This window comes from Solanum stenotomum, chromosome 12, assembly GCF_019186545.1.
Source record: "Solanum stenotomum isolate F172 chromosome 12, ASM1918654v1, whole genome shotgun sequence".
Lineage (NCBI taxonomy): Eukaryota > Viridiplantae > Streptophyta > Magnoliopsida > Solanales > Solanaceae > Solanum > Solanum stenotomum.
The window spans coordinates 14,906,590-14,918,020 of record NC_064293.1 but is presented as its reverse complement, the minus strand read 5'-3'; the positions used below and the strand labels follow the sequence as shown (position 1 = coordinate 14,918,020).

Genomic DNA, 11,431 nt, shown 5'->3' with positions numbered 1-11,431 from the left:
CCAAAACAGTATTATAAATAATAATAATTAACAACTTAAAATATCTGAAAGACATTTTAAAAGGGTTAATTTTGTAATTTTATCCATATTCTACTATATCATAAAAGGGAGTTTATGCCCAAGTATAATAGAATATTATATATTATACTTGGGCATAAACTCCCTTTTAAAAGTTCCAATCTTGAACATAAACTCCCTTTTAAAAGTCCCAATCTTGAATATTATATATTATACTTGGACATAAACTTCCTTTTAAAATAATATATATATATATGTCACAAATGGAAAAGTCCCAATCAAGGAAATAACATATATCATTTACAAATGACTTAAAAAACCTTAAAAATTATAATAATTACCAATTTAAAATATTTAAAAGCTATATAATAAAATAGGTTGACTCTCAGAATTCTATCAGGCTCACATATATTGGGACAGAAAAAATAATACATATCATTTTAAAATTACCAAAACAGTATTATAAATAATAATAATTAACACCTTAAAATATCTGAAAGACATTTTAAAAGGGTTAATTTTCTAATTTTATCCATATTCTACTATATAATAAAAGGGAGTTTATGCCCAAGTATAATAAAATATTATATATTATACTTGGGCATAAACTCCCTTTTAAAAGTCCCAATCTTGAATATTATATATTATACTTGGGCATAAACTCCCTTTTAAAATTATATATATATATATATATATATATATATCACAAATGGAAAAGTCCCAATCAAGAAAGCAACATATATGATTTACAAATGACTTAAAAAGCATTAAAAATTATAATAATTACCAATTTAAAATATTTAAAAGCTATATAATAAAATAGGTTGACTCTCAGATTTCTATCAGGCTCACATATATTGAGACAGAAAAAATAATACATATCATTTTAAAATTATCAAAAAAATATTATAAATAATAATAATTAACAACTTAAAATATCTGAAAAGACATTTTAAAAGGGTTAATTTTGTAATTTTATCCATATCACATAAATTAGGACAAAGTGACCAGTAATGTACGTTATTTTAAAGTTACATAAAAATATTATAAATCACAATAATTAATAACTTAAAATATTCTTTTTTAAAAAATGAAAATTTGGATGACTCTCCAAATTTCATTTGTGTCACATAAATTGAGACAACAAAAATAACATATATTGGGTCAATTTTAATTTATTTGTCTTATTTTTTTTAGTTTTTGTTATATTTAAAAATTGCGTAAAATTACTATAAATCATGATAATTAACAACATAAAATATGTTTTGAAAAAAATACAAAAAATTTCACTGATTCTTGAAGTGAATCTATCGTAAAAATACTATAAATCATGATAATTGACAACATAAAATATTTCAAAAATGTTGTTTGTGGATAGTCTTATTATGCCTTAAATAGCGTCAAAGAAAGTACAGGTTTGTGATAAAATGACTTATTCCTTTATCCACGCAAACAATCGCTTCAAAAACTCGGATATTAGCCCCAAAACATACCATTTATATTATTGGGCCCGTGCATAGCACGTGCAACATTATCTAGTATATATATAATAGGTACATTAAAAAGACAATTATTCATTAATAATCTTCTAAAAAAACTGCTGTCTCTTTACATTCTCCACTATGATCCATGTCTTTTCATTTCTCATATGTATATCTTCTTGTCCTTTACATTCTGTTTTTTGAGTTTGATAAAGAGCATAGGAACATTGTCCTTTCCGATGCTTCATTGTGTATGTTCTTTTAAGTTATATTTTATTTTGTTACTTACTTCTTATTTATCATATAGTTTATGTTGTTTGATTGATGTTTAAGATTTTGATCTCTGATGTAAAATAAAATTTGTAATTTTGTTTCAATAGCTTATGAGATGATTTTTTTTGGTTGTAGGGAAAATCAATTGATGAGATGCTTCTATGTCAATCACATAGAACTGTACTTTGAGTTGTGCCAATACAAAATGCGTAAGTGACATTTCCTTCTGACATAATTATTTTTTTGGTTAGCACAATTCTTTTTCTTGAATGATTTGCTATATGGGGTTCTCTTTTTTCTTTTAATTTTGTCAATAGTAGAATAAATAATTTTCATATGCGGATTCATGTGATTTATTTGTGTGTAAATCTAATTAAGTATTGACTTTTGAGAATAACTGTCATAATCCAATAAAAATCAAAATTGTATTTATAAGCTAAGACATGTTAAGTGATTTGATATTCATTGCCTATTTGGCTTCACTATTTTTGTCTGAATTTAATTTTTTTAATGAAATTTTCATCCAAAAGAAAGAAGGGAGGATAACAACTCATGTTAAGAAAGAAAGAAATAAATACAATCTCATATTTTATTACAACTTTCATATGTTTGGGCAGGATATTTTGGTTATTTTTCTCATGAAATTATATTAACTTTCTTAGCTTTAATTTAAGTTGATTATTTTAGTTATTTGATCCATAGTTTATCCCTTCCTTTCTCCTTCAGAATTTATATTACTCATCACTCACATGTCGTAATATTATTTTTTAGTATGTCTTTTTATTTTTCAAGTACAATTTTAACAATAAAGTTCCATAAAATATAAATGAAATGATGAATTCCTTTTCTAACTAAAAAATATTATAATTGTGATGAGTCACATCAAATGAAGTTTGTTTAGAAATGTAATATTTTTGGTGCTAAAAAAAAGGCTAATTGATGATATGAGCGTACAAAGTTTGTAATCTATGGATTTAATTAACTTAATTATTTTTGGATCAAAACATAATATCTATATAAACTTACTAAAATTTGACAAATTCATATCAAATAATTAATTTTATGAATAACTATTTGTACATATTGTAAATGTCTTTAAATCATTTACAAATATTTATACTAAGTAGCGCGTGCAATACACATATATTTTCTATTCTGAAATTCAATTTTTTAAAAAAATATAAAAATCTTGTAGTAATTACGAAGGCAAAAACTAGTTAACATAATAAAATTATGAACATTGACTAGTCTTTATTTGAACAGTTTTCTTTCTTTTGAAAAAGATTAAATTATAGTGTGTCAACATAAAACGTTTGATTTTTTTTAATACCCATTAAAATTGCAAAGTTCTAAAGTCCAAACACGTCTAAGCTTCAACTTGAACGGTATGGTATGGGGTAATATGAAATATTCCATGTGATGTTATTACACATGAAACATATAATACCAGCTACCTATAATTAGTACATTAATGTCCTAGGCATCAGCTTCTTGAAGAGAAATCACTTTGTTAAGTGTGTTGAATGAAGCTATTTGGTGCCCAGGCCAACTGTAACAAAGCTCGATGTAGTATTAGTGAATGTCAACTGTATTATAATTATTCAATAACATCTTAGTTTCATATAAGAGAAATATGTCATGTTATAACCAGGGCCGGCTCTTGCCTATAAAATTTTAGGCATTGGCCTTAGGCCCCCAATTTTTGGAGGCCTCAAATTTTTATAAATAAAAAATTATGTATCTTAACCCCATTCAAATAGAGGAAATTAAGGAAACATTATTTTGGATTCTTACATTTTCTTCGTTAACACTCACATTATTTATCCTTTGTAACTCTTTTTGCACTCTATTTCTTCAAATCTTTGATAGTTAGAGTAATACACTCTCAAAAATATGAATCAATAAACGAAAAGTGTTGAACAAAGTGCATTACAAATTCTTTTTTTTATAATTTATTTGTTAATTTTCATATTAAAGTAGGTATATCAAGTTATCAACTTTTTGAATCAAATTCTATGATTCTAACTCTTATCTTTAAAGTTTATCAACTTATTACTTATAAAATTGTGTTAATAATTCATATAATAATTGTCTCAATAAAATGATGTTTTTCAATGTTGAATTGATAAAATCTTACTTAAAACTAATAATTAAAAAAAAAGTGTTTGAAAAATCATTTATATAAAAGATATTAAGTAGTAATTTATGTCTAGAAATTTAGAAAAATAAATAGATATAAATGAAATTTATATAGATTTTAGGCCTTTAATAAAAATTTCGCTTTAGGCCACAAATTATGTTGAGCCGCCCCTGATTATAACTAGGTAAATTTTCTATGGTGTGGAGTGACAAATGATAATCTAGTGCGTCATAATAAATTTTCTATGGTGTGCAGTGACAAATGATAATCTAGTGCGTCATAATAAATTAAAGGGGAAAAAATAAAGTGCAGTTCTATTACAAAAGGTTTAAATACACCCTTCAATTTAATATAGAGACAAATTAACCGCATTATCTATCTATCTATCAAAATTAAACGCTTTCCCCCTCCACAAGGGTCCTTATTGCAAGCTCCCCACTTCTGAGTTCCCGTGGGAGATTTTTCCCATCAAAAGCTTTTATGTCTTTTAATTGACGATATCAAGGCTTGCGCGCTTCCATGAAAACTTTTGACCGACTTGAATTCTACATATACATCAAAAGATCGATGAGCCATTTATAAATTTTGATAGTTGAAAGCAGGTAGAGTCTCCTAGGATGAAAATCCATATATTGACATTTTAAACGGCCACATGTGGCCTGTGGGGTAGCAATTCTCTGTTGTCGTAGTAATTTTTTCATGATGATCTCATTGCATTCGAAAAAGATAAAGGGACACCATGTGACCAAGAGGTCGAATTTGATAGAAACTTCCTCAACTCACAAAACCATGAAGCATGTAAGTTGTCGCATTTAAGAACAATTTTTGAATGCTTCAATTGTCTCGACTCTTTTGCCATTTTAAATTGAGGAATTTGATCTCCTATATACTCATATGAATCCACCGGGAGTCAAGAGATCAGGTCCTTGATTGAGAACAACTAAGAACAAAGATAGAGTAATCTACACAACAAAAAGTAAAGGAACACAAAATATTTACGTGAAAACCTTCTTGCTCAAGGAAGGAAAAAAACACGATTGATCTTAGGCATATTTATATGCCTAGAATGCTAATTATGCCTGCATTTACGCCTAGTTTGAATTCAAAATATATTCGTTTGTAGTCGTATAGAGTCTTTTAGTTGTTTATGAGCTACCAACATGATTAGTTGTGTAGGTGAGCTTAATTGGAGAAACGAGCGCAAAAAGGGACAATGGATGAACATAGAGGATTCAAGTCAAAAGAGAGCAAGGAAGAAGCTGGAGGAAAAGCCACTAAGGCAATTTCGTATCCTCTCCGCGTCGTGGAGTGGAGCTATAATTTGGATTGCGAAATCATGAATTGAGGCAGAACCCTCCGTGTAGCTAGCGCGTCGCGGAGAAAAGTCCCAGGTTTTATTCGAAGAAGCAATAACGAGGCAGAACACTCCGTGGAGTGCTCGCGTCGCGGAGGAGGCCAAAGTGCCTGGAATCAAAATTTGGAAGTCCCTCCGCGTCACACCTTGAAGTCCCAGATTTGGCCGTTTCGACTTTTAGTATAAATAGGTCATTATTTTATTTTATTGAGGCTTCTTTCTGGGTTTTGAAGAACGACGACTTTGGAGTACGTTTTCTGTAGTTTTTAGGGTTAATTCTTAAACTCTTTTCCTTTCAATCATTTGATGATTCATAACCATTGTATGATTGATTATTGAACTATGAGTAGCTAAATACCCTAGTTCTAGGGCTGTGGCTACATGATGATTGTAATTGATTGAGTTTTTTTTTTGGGTTGATTATTGACTATCACATGAATCTTTCTTATGTTCTTATTTTCCGTATTTCATGATTGATCACCATATAAATTAATTCATTGTTTCAATTGAACTCGGGAGAGGAATAAGAGGATAGAACGTGGGGCATAAGGAGCTTGTTGAACTCTAAATAGCTAGGGTTGATTCATTTCTAGGATAGGAATATACCTAGAGACCTCGCTTGGGTCACCATACATGAAGATAACTTAATGCTCGGTAGGTAATCATTCTATCCCCGCTCAACGATGTAGTTAGGGCGTTATCTATCGTAGGTGATTAGAGGTCGGGAGACCATGATCATACATCTAAACCTGTGATTCATTAATTCGATAATTAATAATTACCCATATAAATGATATTTATTGCATGAATCCTAATAGCATCTGCAGCCCTGGACCTTTCCCAAATCATTGTTTGAAACTCGTGAAACTAAATCGTGTTAGTTACATTTTGTTTTAAAATTTAGAAATAGAAATAAACAACTCTTTATATCTGGAAATACATTTGTGGTTAACTGAAAACTAGAGATATTGATAGTTTCTAAGTGTAAGTCCTCGTGGGTACGATACCCAGCTCACAAAAAGAGCCACTTCATTACTTGTACAATCACGTGCACTTGCGTGTGCGATTAGACCGCAACAAGTTTTTCGAGCCGCTGCCGGGGACTTTAGAATTAGAAAGTATTTGAATTTTTCTGATTTCTGAAGTTGAAACGCAAGTGTTGACAACTTGATCTTAGCATTCCATTGTTGCAGATTATTTTGAAACTCCAAATTGGACGACGATCAAGGATTGTTATCGCCTCTCTCAGAACCTGAAACATTCGTACACTTACATAGAAGGCAGAGACGATTTTCGGTTCCCCTAGTTATAGGTAAGCTAGAATCTCCTGGACATAAAATAGAGGGAAAAAGAACCTGAGACAATGGCTGCTGAGTTGAAAGTACGAGAAGTGGCGATCCCACGCCCCACCAATGTGACTTCGTGCATAGAGAAACTTGAACCTGGTGGAAGATTTGAACTGAAGCAGAGTATGGTGCAAATTTTGCACACGAATGGGCAGTTTACTGGTCTTTCACATGAGGATCCCATAGTTCACATTCAGAACTTCCGCAATATCAGTGATACTTACACTCCAATTGGGGTGAATAAAGATTATGTGAGGCACACCTTATTCCCTTTCACTCTGCTTGGGGAAAAAAAATATGGTTGAACTCAGAGCCTGCGAATTCAATTACCACATGGGACGATTTGGCACAGAAATTCCTCATCAGGTTTTTTCCATCTGGGAAAACAGCTAAGCTGAGGAGTGCTATTTTGAGTTTTAGGTAGAAGGGTGGTGAGAACTTGTACCAAGCTTGAGACAGGTTTAAATCGATATTGATGAGCTGCCCTCATCATCATCAATCTAATGAGGTGTTAGTCCATACCTCCATTGAAGGGCTGGAGCCTAACACCAAGATTTTGCTTGATTTAGCTGCAGGTGGACATGCCTTAGAGAAGACTTATGCTGAGCTATTCACCTTGCTGAACCAGATCTCTCAGGGTAATCCAAAGTGGAACGAAGGGGGAATGAAACCTGTAGTACAGAAAACTACAGGTATGCTGGAAGTAGATGCGATGATGCTCTAACTACATAGATTTCTGTTATGCAGAATATGATGAGTACACATTTTAGCAACATGGCATTGGGACAACAGCCTACACAGGTAAATACAGTTCAACAACCACCGTCTTGGTGTGAGATCTGCGGAGGTAGCAATCACGGTGTAGAGGTATGTGGTGCAAATCGAGATTCTGTTAATTTTGTAGGGAATGCCCAGAGAGAAGGAAGCCGACAAAACTATGGAAACTCATATAACCCAAGTTGGCGTAGCCACCCAAACTTTTCTTGGGGTGGAAATCAGAACCAAGGCCAAGGGCAAACCCATTATAGGCCACAAAGCAATGCCAATGGTTATCAACCACAGGCGCAAATGGAGCAACCCAAGAGCAATTCGGAAACATAAGTGTGGAGGAGATGCTGAAAAAGATTATGGTTGATCAAGCCCAGTTAGCTGCCGATGTGAGAAATAATCAGTTAGCTACACAGAATATGGAGAAGCAATTTGGGCAGTTTGCTAGTGCCCAAAATTCACGACCGCAATGAGGTTTGCCTGGAAACACTGACCCAAATCCTAAACAGGTGAATGCAGTAAGTACACAAAGTGATTTGCAATTGGAGTTGTTAGCTCCTAAGAAAAGAAACACTAAAGTTGTAAACAAAGAGAGTGAATCTAAAGAGGGTGAGCCTAAGGAGAATAAAGTAGTTGCACCGAAAGAAAAAGTGCAACCAATAGTGAGACCACCTCCTCCAATTCCTCAGAAGTTCAGGAAACAAAAGGAGGACGAATGTTTTGGTAATTTTCTCTCTCTCTTGAAACAAGTTCACATTAACTTGCCATTGGTAGATGTTTTGCAGGGTATACACAGGTATGCGAAGTATGTGAAAAAGATCTTAGCAAACAAAATGAGGCTGATAAGAGCATGAGACTGTGGCACTGACTGAAGAGTGCAGCTCCAGAATTCAGAACAAGTTGCCCATTAAACTAAAAGATCCGGGTAGTTTTACTGTGCAAATTACTATAGGGCAAAGCATCCATGCTCGAGGGTTATGTGATCTAGGAGCGAATATAAACTTGATGCCAACTTCTCTGTATAAAAAGCTGGGGTTGGGTAGTCCTAAACCAACTACCATAATTTTGCAGTTGGCGGATAGATCTGTAGCTAGACCTGAGGGTGTTGTGGAAGATGTGTTAATACAAGTGGGATCTCTGATTTTCCTAGTAGACTTTGTAGTATTGAATTTCGAGCCTGATCCTGAGATCCCTTTCATCTTAGGACGACCTTTCTTAGCGACTGGTAGGGCAATAATAGATGTAACAGCTGTGCAGCTTACTATGAGAGCTCATGATAAAGTGGAGGTGTTGGATGTATACAAAGCCTTAAAATTGCCAGTTGTGTATGAGGAGTTGTCTGCCATAACCATGATAGATCTTGAGGCAGAAGCTAAATATATTGTAGCTAAGGATCCTCTAGAGCGAGTGTTGGTGGGTGATGATACATATGGGGATGAGGCACATGAAATGGTGCAATTCCTTGATGTGTCACTTATGGTTACCTCTGGAGAGCGATAAGAGCCTCTAAATAGGGTGTTGGGTCCTCCACCTAATCCCTCCATTGAAGAAGCACCTAAGTTGGAGTTGAAAACACTACCAGCCCACCTCATGTATGCATTTTTAGGTGAAGATGAAACTTTACCAGTTATTTTGTCTGCAACATTATTTGACGAATAGGTGGAAGCCACACCACTCATTCTGAAGAGGAGGAAAACAGCTCTGGGTGGCAAATGTCTGACATCTATGGTATTAGTCCCGCACTGTGTATGCATAAAATATACATGGAAGAAAGGGTACAAAGCAAGTGCACAACATTAACGGAGACTAAATCCATTGATGAAGGATGTTGTCAGAAAAGAAGTCATCAAGTGGTTGGATGCAGGGATTGTGTACCCAATATCTGACAGTAAATGGGTAATTCCAGTGCAGTGTGTGCCCAAGAAGGGCGGAATGACAGTTGTGACCAATGAGAAAAATGAGTTGATCCCCACAAGAACAGTGATTGGGTGTAGGATATGCATGGACTACAGAAAACTCAATGAAGCCACCAGGAAGGACCACTATCCAGTACCGTTCATTGATCAAATGTTAGACAGGTTGGTTGGCCAAAAGTATTACTGTTTCCTTGATGGTTATTCAGGGTATAATCAGATCGTCATTGCACCCGAGGATCAAGAGAAAATGACATTCACTTGCCCATATGGCACGTATGCGTTCAAACACATGCCATTCGGCTTGTGCAATGCCCCAACCACATTTCAGAGATTTATGATGGCAATCTTCCATGATATGGTGGAAGATTTTGTTGAAGTATTCATGGACGATTTCTCAATGTTTGGAGAGTCGTTCGAACTTTGTTTATCTAATCTTGACAGAGTTCTTGCTAGGTGTGAGGAGACCAATCTGGTGCTGAACTGGGAGAAGTGTCACTTTCTGGTCAGAGAAGGAATTGTGTTAGGGCACAAGATCTCTAGGAGTGGGCTAGAAGTAGACAAAGCGAAGGTGGGAAGTGATTGAGAAGTTGCCACCACCAATATCAGTGAAGGCAGTGCTAAGCTTTTGTGGACATGCTGATTTTTACAGGAGGTTCATCAAGGATTTCTCTAAAACTGCAAGACCTATGTGTAGCTTCTTAGAGAAAGAGATGAAATTTGTGTTTGATGAAAAATGTTTGTAGGCTTTTGAGATGCTGAAATAGAAGTTAATTGAGGCTCTTATTCTTATTGCTCAAAATTGGGAACTTCCATTCGAGCTAATGTGTGATGCTAGTGATATAGCAGTTGGGGCAATGCTTGGGCAGAGAAAGGATAAGATGTTTCACTCAATATACTATGCGAGCAAAACACTTGACGCAGCCCAATCGAACTACACAGTTACTGAGAAAGAGATGTTGGCATTGGTGTTCGCATTTGACAAGTTCAGGTCATACTTGGTGGGAACCAAAGTGATAGTCTACACTGATCATGCGTCCATTCGGTACTTGTTCAACAAGAAGGATGCCAAACCTAGGCTGATTAGGTGGATCTTGCTGCTGCAAGAGTTTGACCTTGAAATAAGAGATAAGAAGGGAACTAAGAACCAAATAGCTGATCATCTATCTCGACTAGAGGATTCATCTCATGTGAAAAATGAAGGGCAGATTCGTGAATAATTTCCTGATGAACAGTTGCTTGCTTTGGACATTGCTCAGGTGCCTTGGTATACGGACATTGTGAATTTTCTAGTGAGTGGCTTATTTCCACCTGGGGCATCAACACATCAGAAGCAGAGGATAAAGTATGATGCACGCCTCTATATATGGGATAAGCTTTATTTGTTCAAGCAGGGTCCGGATCAGATGATGAGAAGGTGTATAGTTGAGCAGGAGGCGACACAAGTGTTGGAGAGTTGCCACGCGTCGCCATATGGTGGACATCATGGAGGTGAAAGAACTGCACATAAGGTATTGCAATCTGGTTTCTTTTGGCCTACCTTATTTAAAGATGCAACTTTGTTTGTGAAAGGTTGTGATCCATGTCAGAGGATGGGCACCATTTTGAAGAGGCATGAGATGCAATTGAACAACATACTAGATGTGGAGATCTTTAATGTGTGGGGGATAGACTTCATGGGACCATTCCTATCGTCCCGGGGTAATCAATACATTTTAGTCGCTGTGGAATACGTGTCTAAGTGTCACGACCCGATTTCTCAAGTCATGATGACACCTACTATAACCCACTAGCAAGTAAGCCAACCCGTAACCCGGAACAACAAGTAATGGGTCTGAGGGTAGAAACTAAACAAGAGTAGGCAAATAACAATATAAACAGGTGGAAGCAACCCAAAAACATATATACAAATAAAGATCCCTCCCAGAACCTAGAAGTCACTAGTACAGAGCTACTAACAAAATGAGTACAAGTCCCAAAAGTGGACAATAGAGACTGGACTGTCTCGAAAGGTAAAAGACAAGTCTATATATATAGATGGAGACTGAATAGTACAAAACGTCGTGTGCTCACTCCCGTCTCCGGATCAGTCTGCTCCAAGCTCGATCAACGCTGACTACTAGTGCCCGGACCTGCAT

General features: G+C 35.0%; 2 pseudogenes; one reads left to right on the top strand and one right to left on the bottom strand.

The window, feature by feature from the left end:
* LOC125847147 (uncharacterized) overlaps window positions 1-6,115 on the bottom strand; it is a 65,995-nt pseudogene extending 59,880 nt beyond the window's left edge.
* Window positions 6,116-7,386: 1,271 nt separating this feature from the next.
* LOC125847146 (uncharacterized) lies at window positions 7,387-10,039 on the top strand (annotated as a pseudogene).
* Window positions 10,040-11,431: the final 1,392 nt, after the last annotated feature.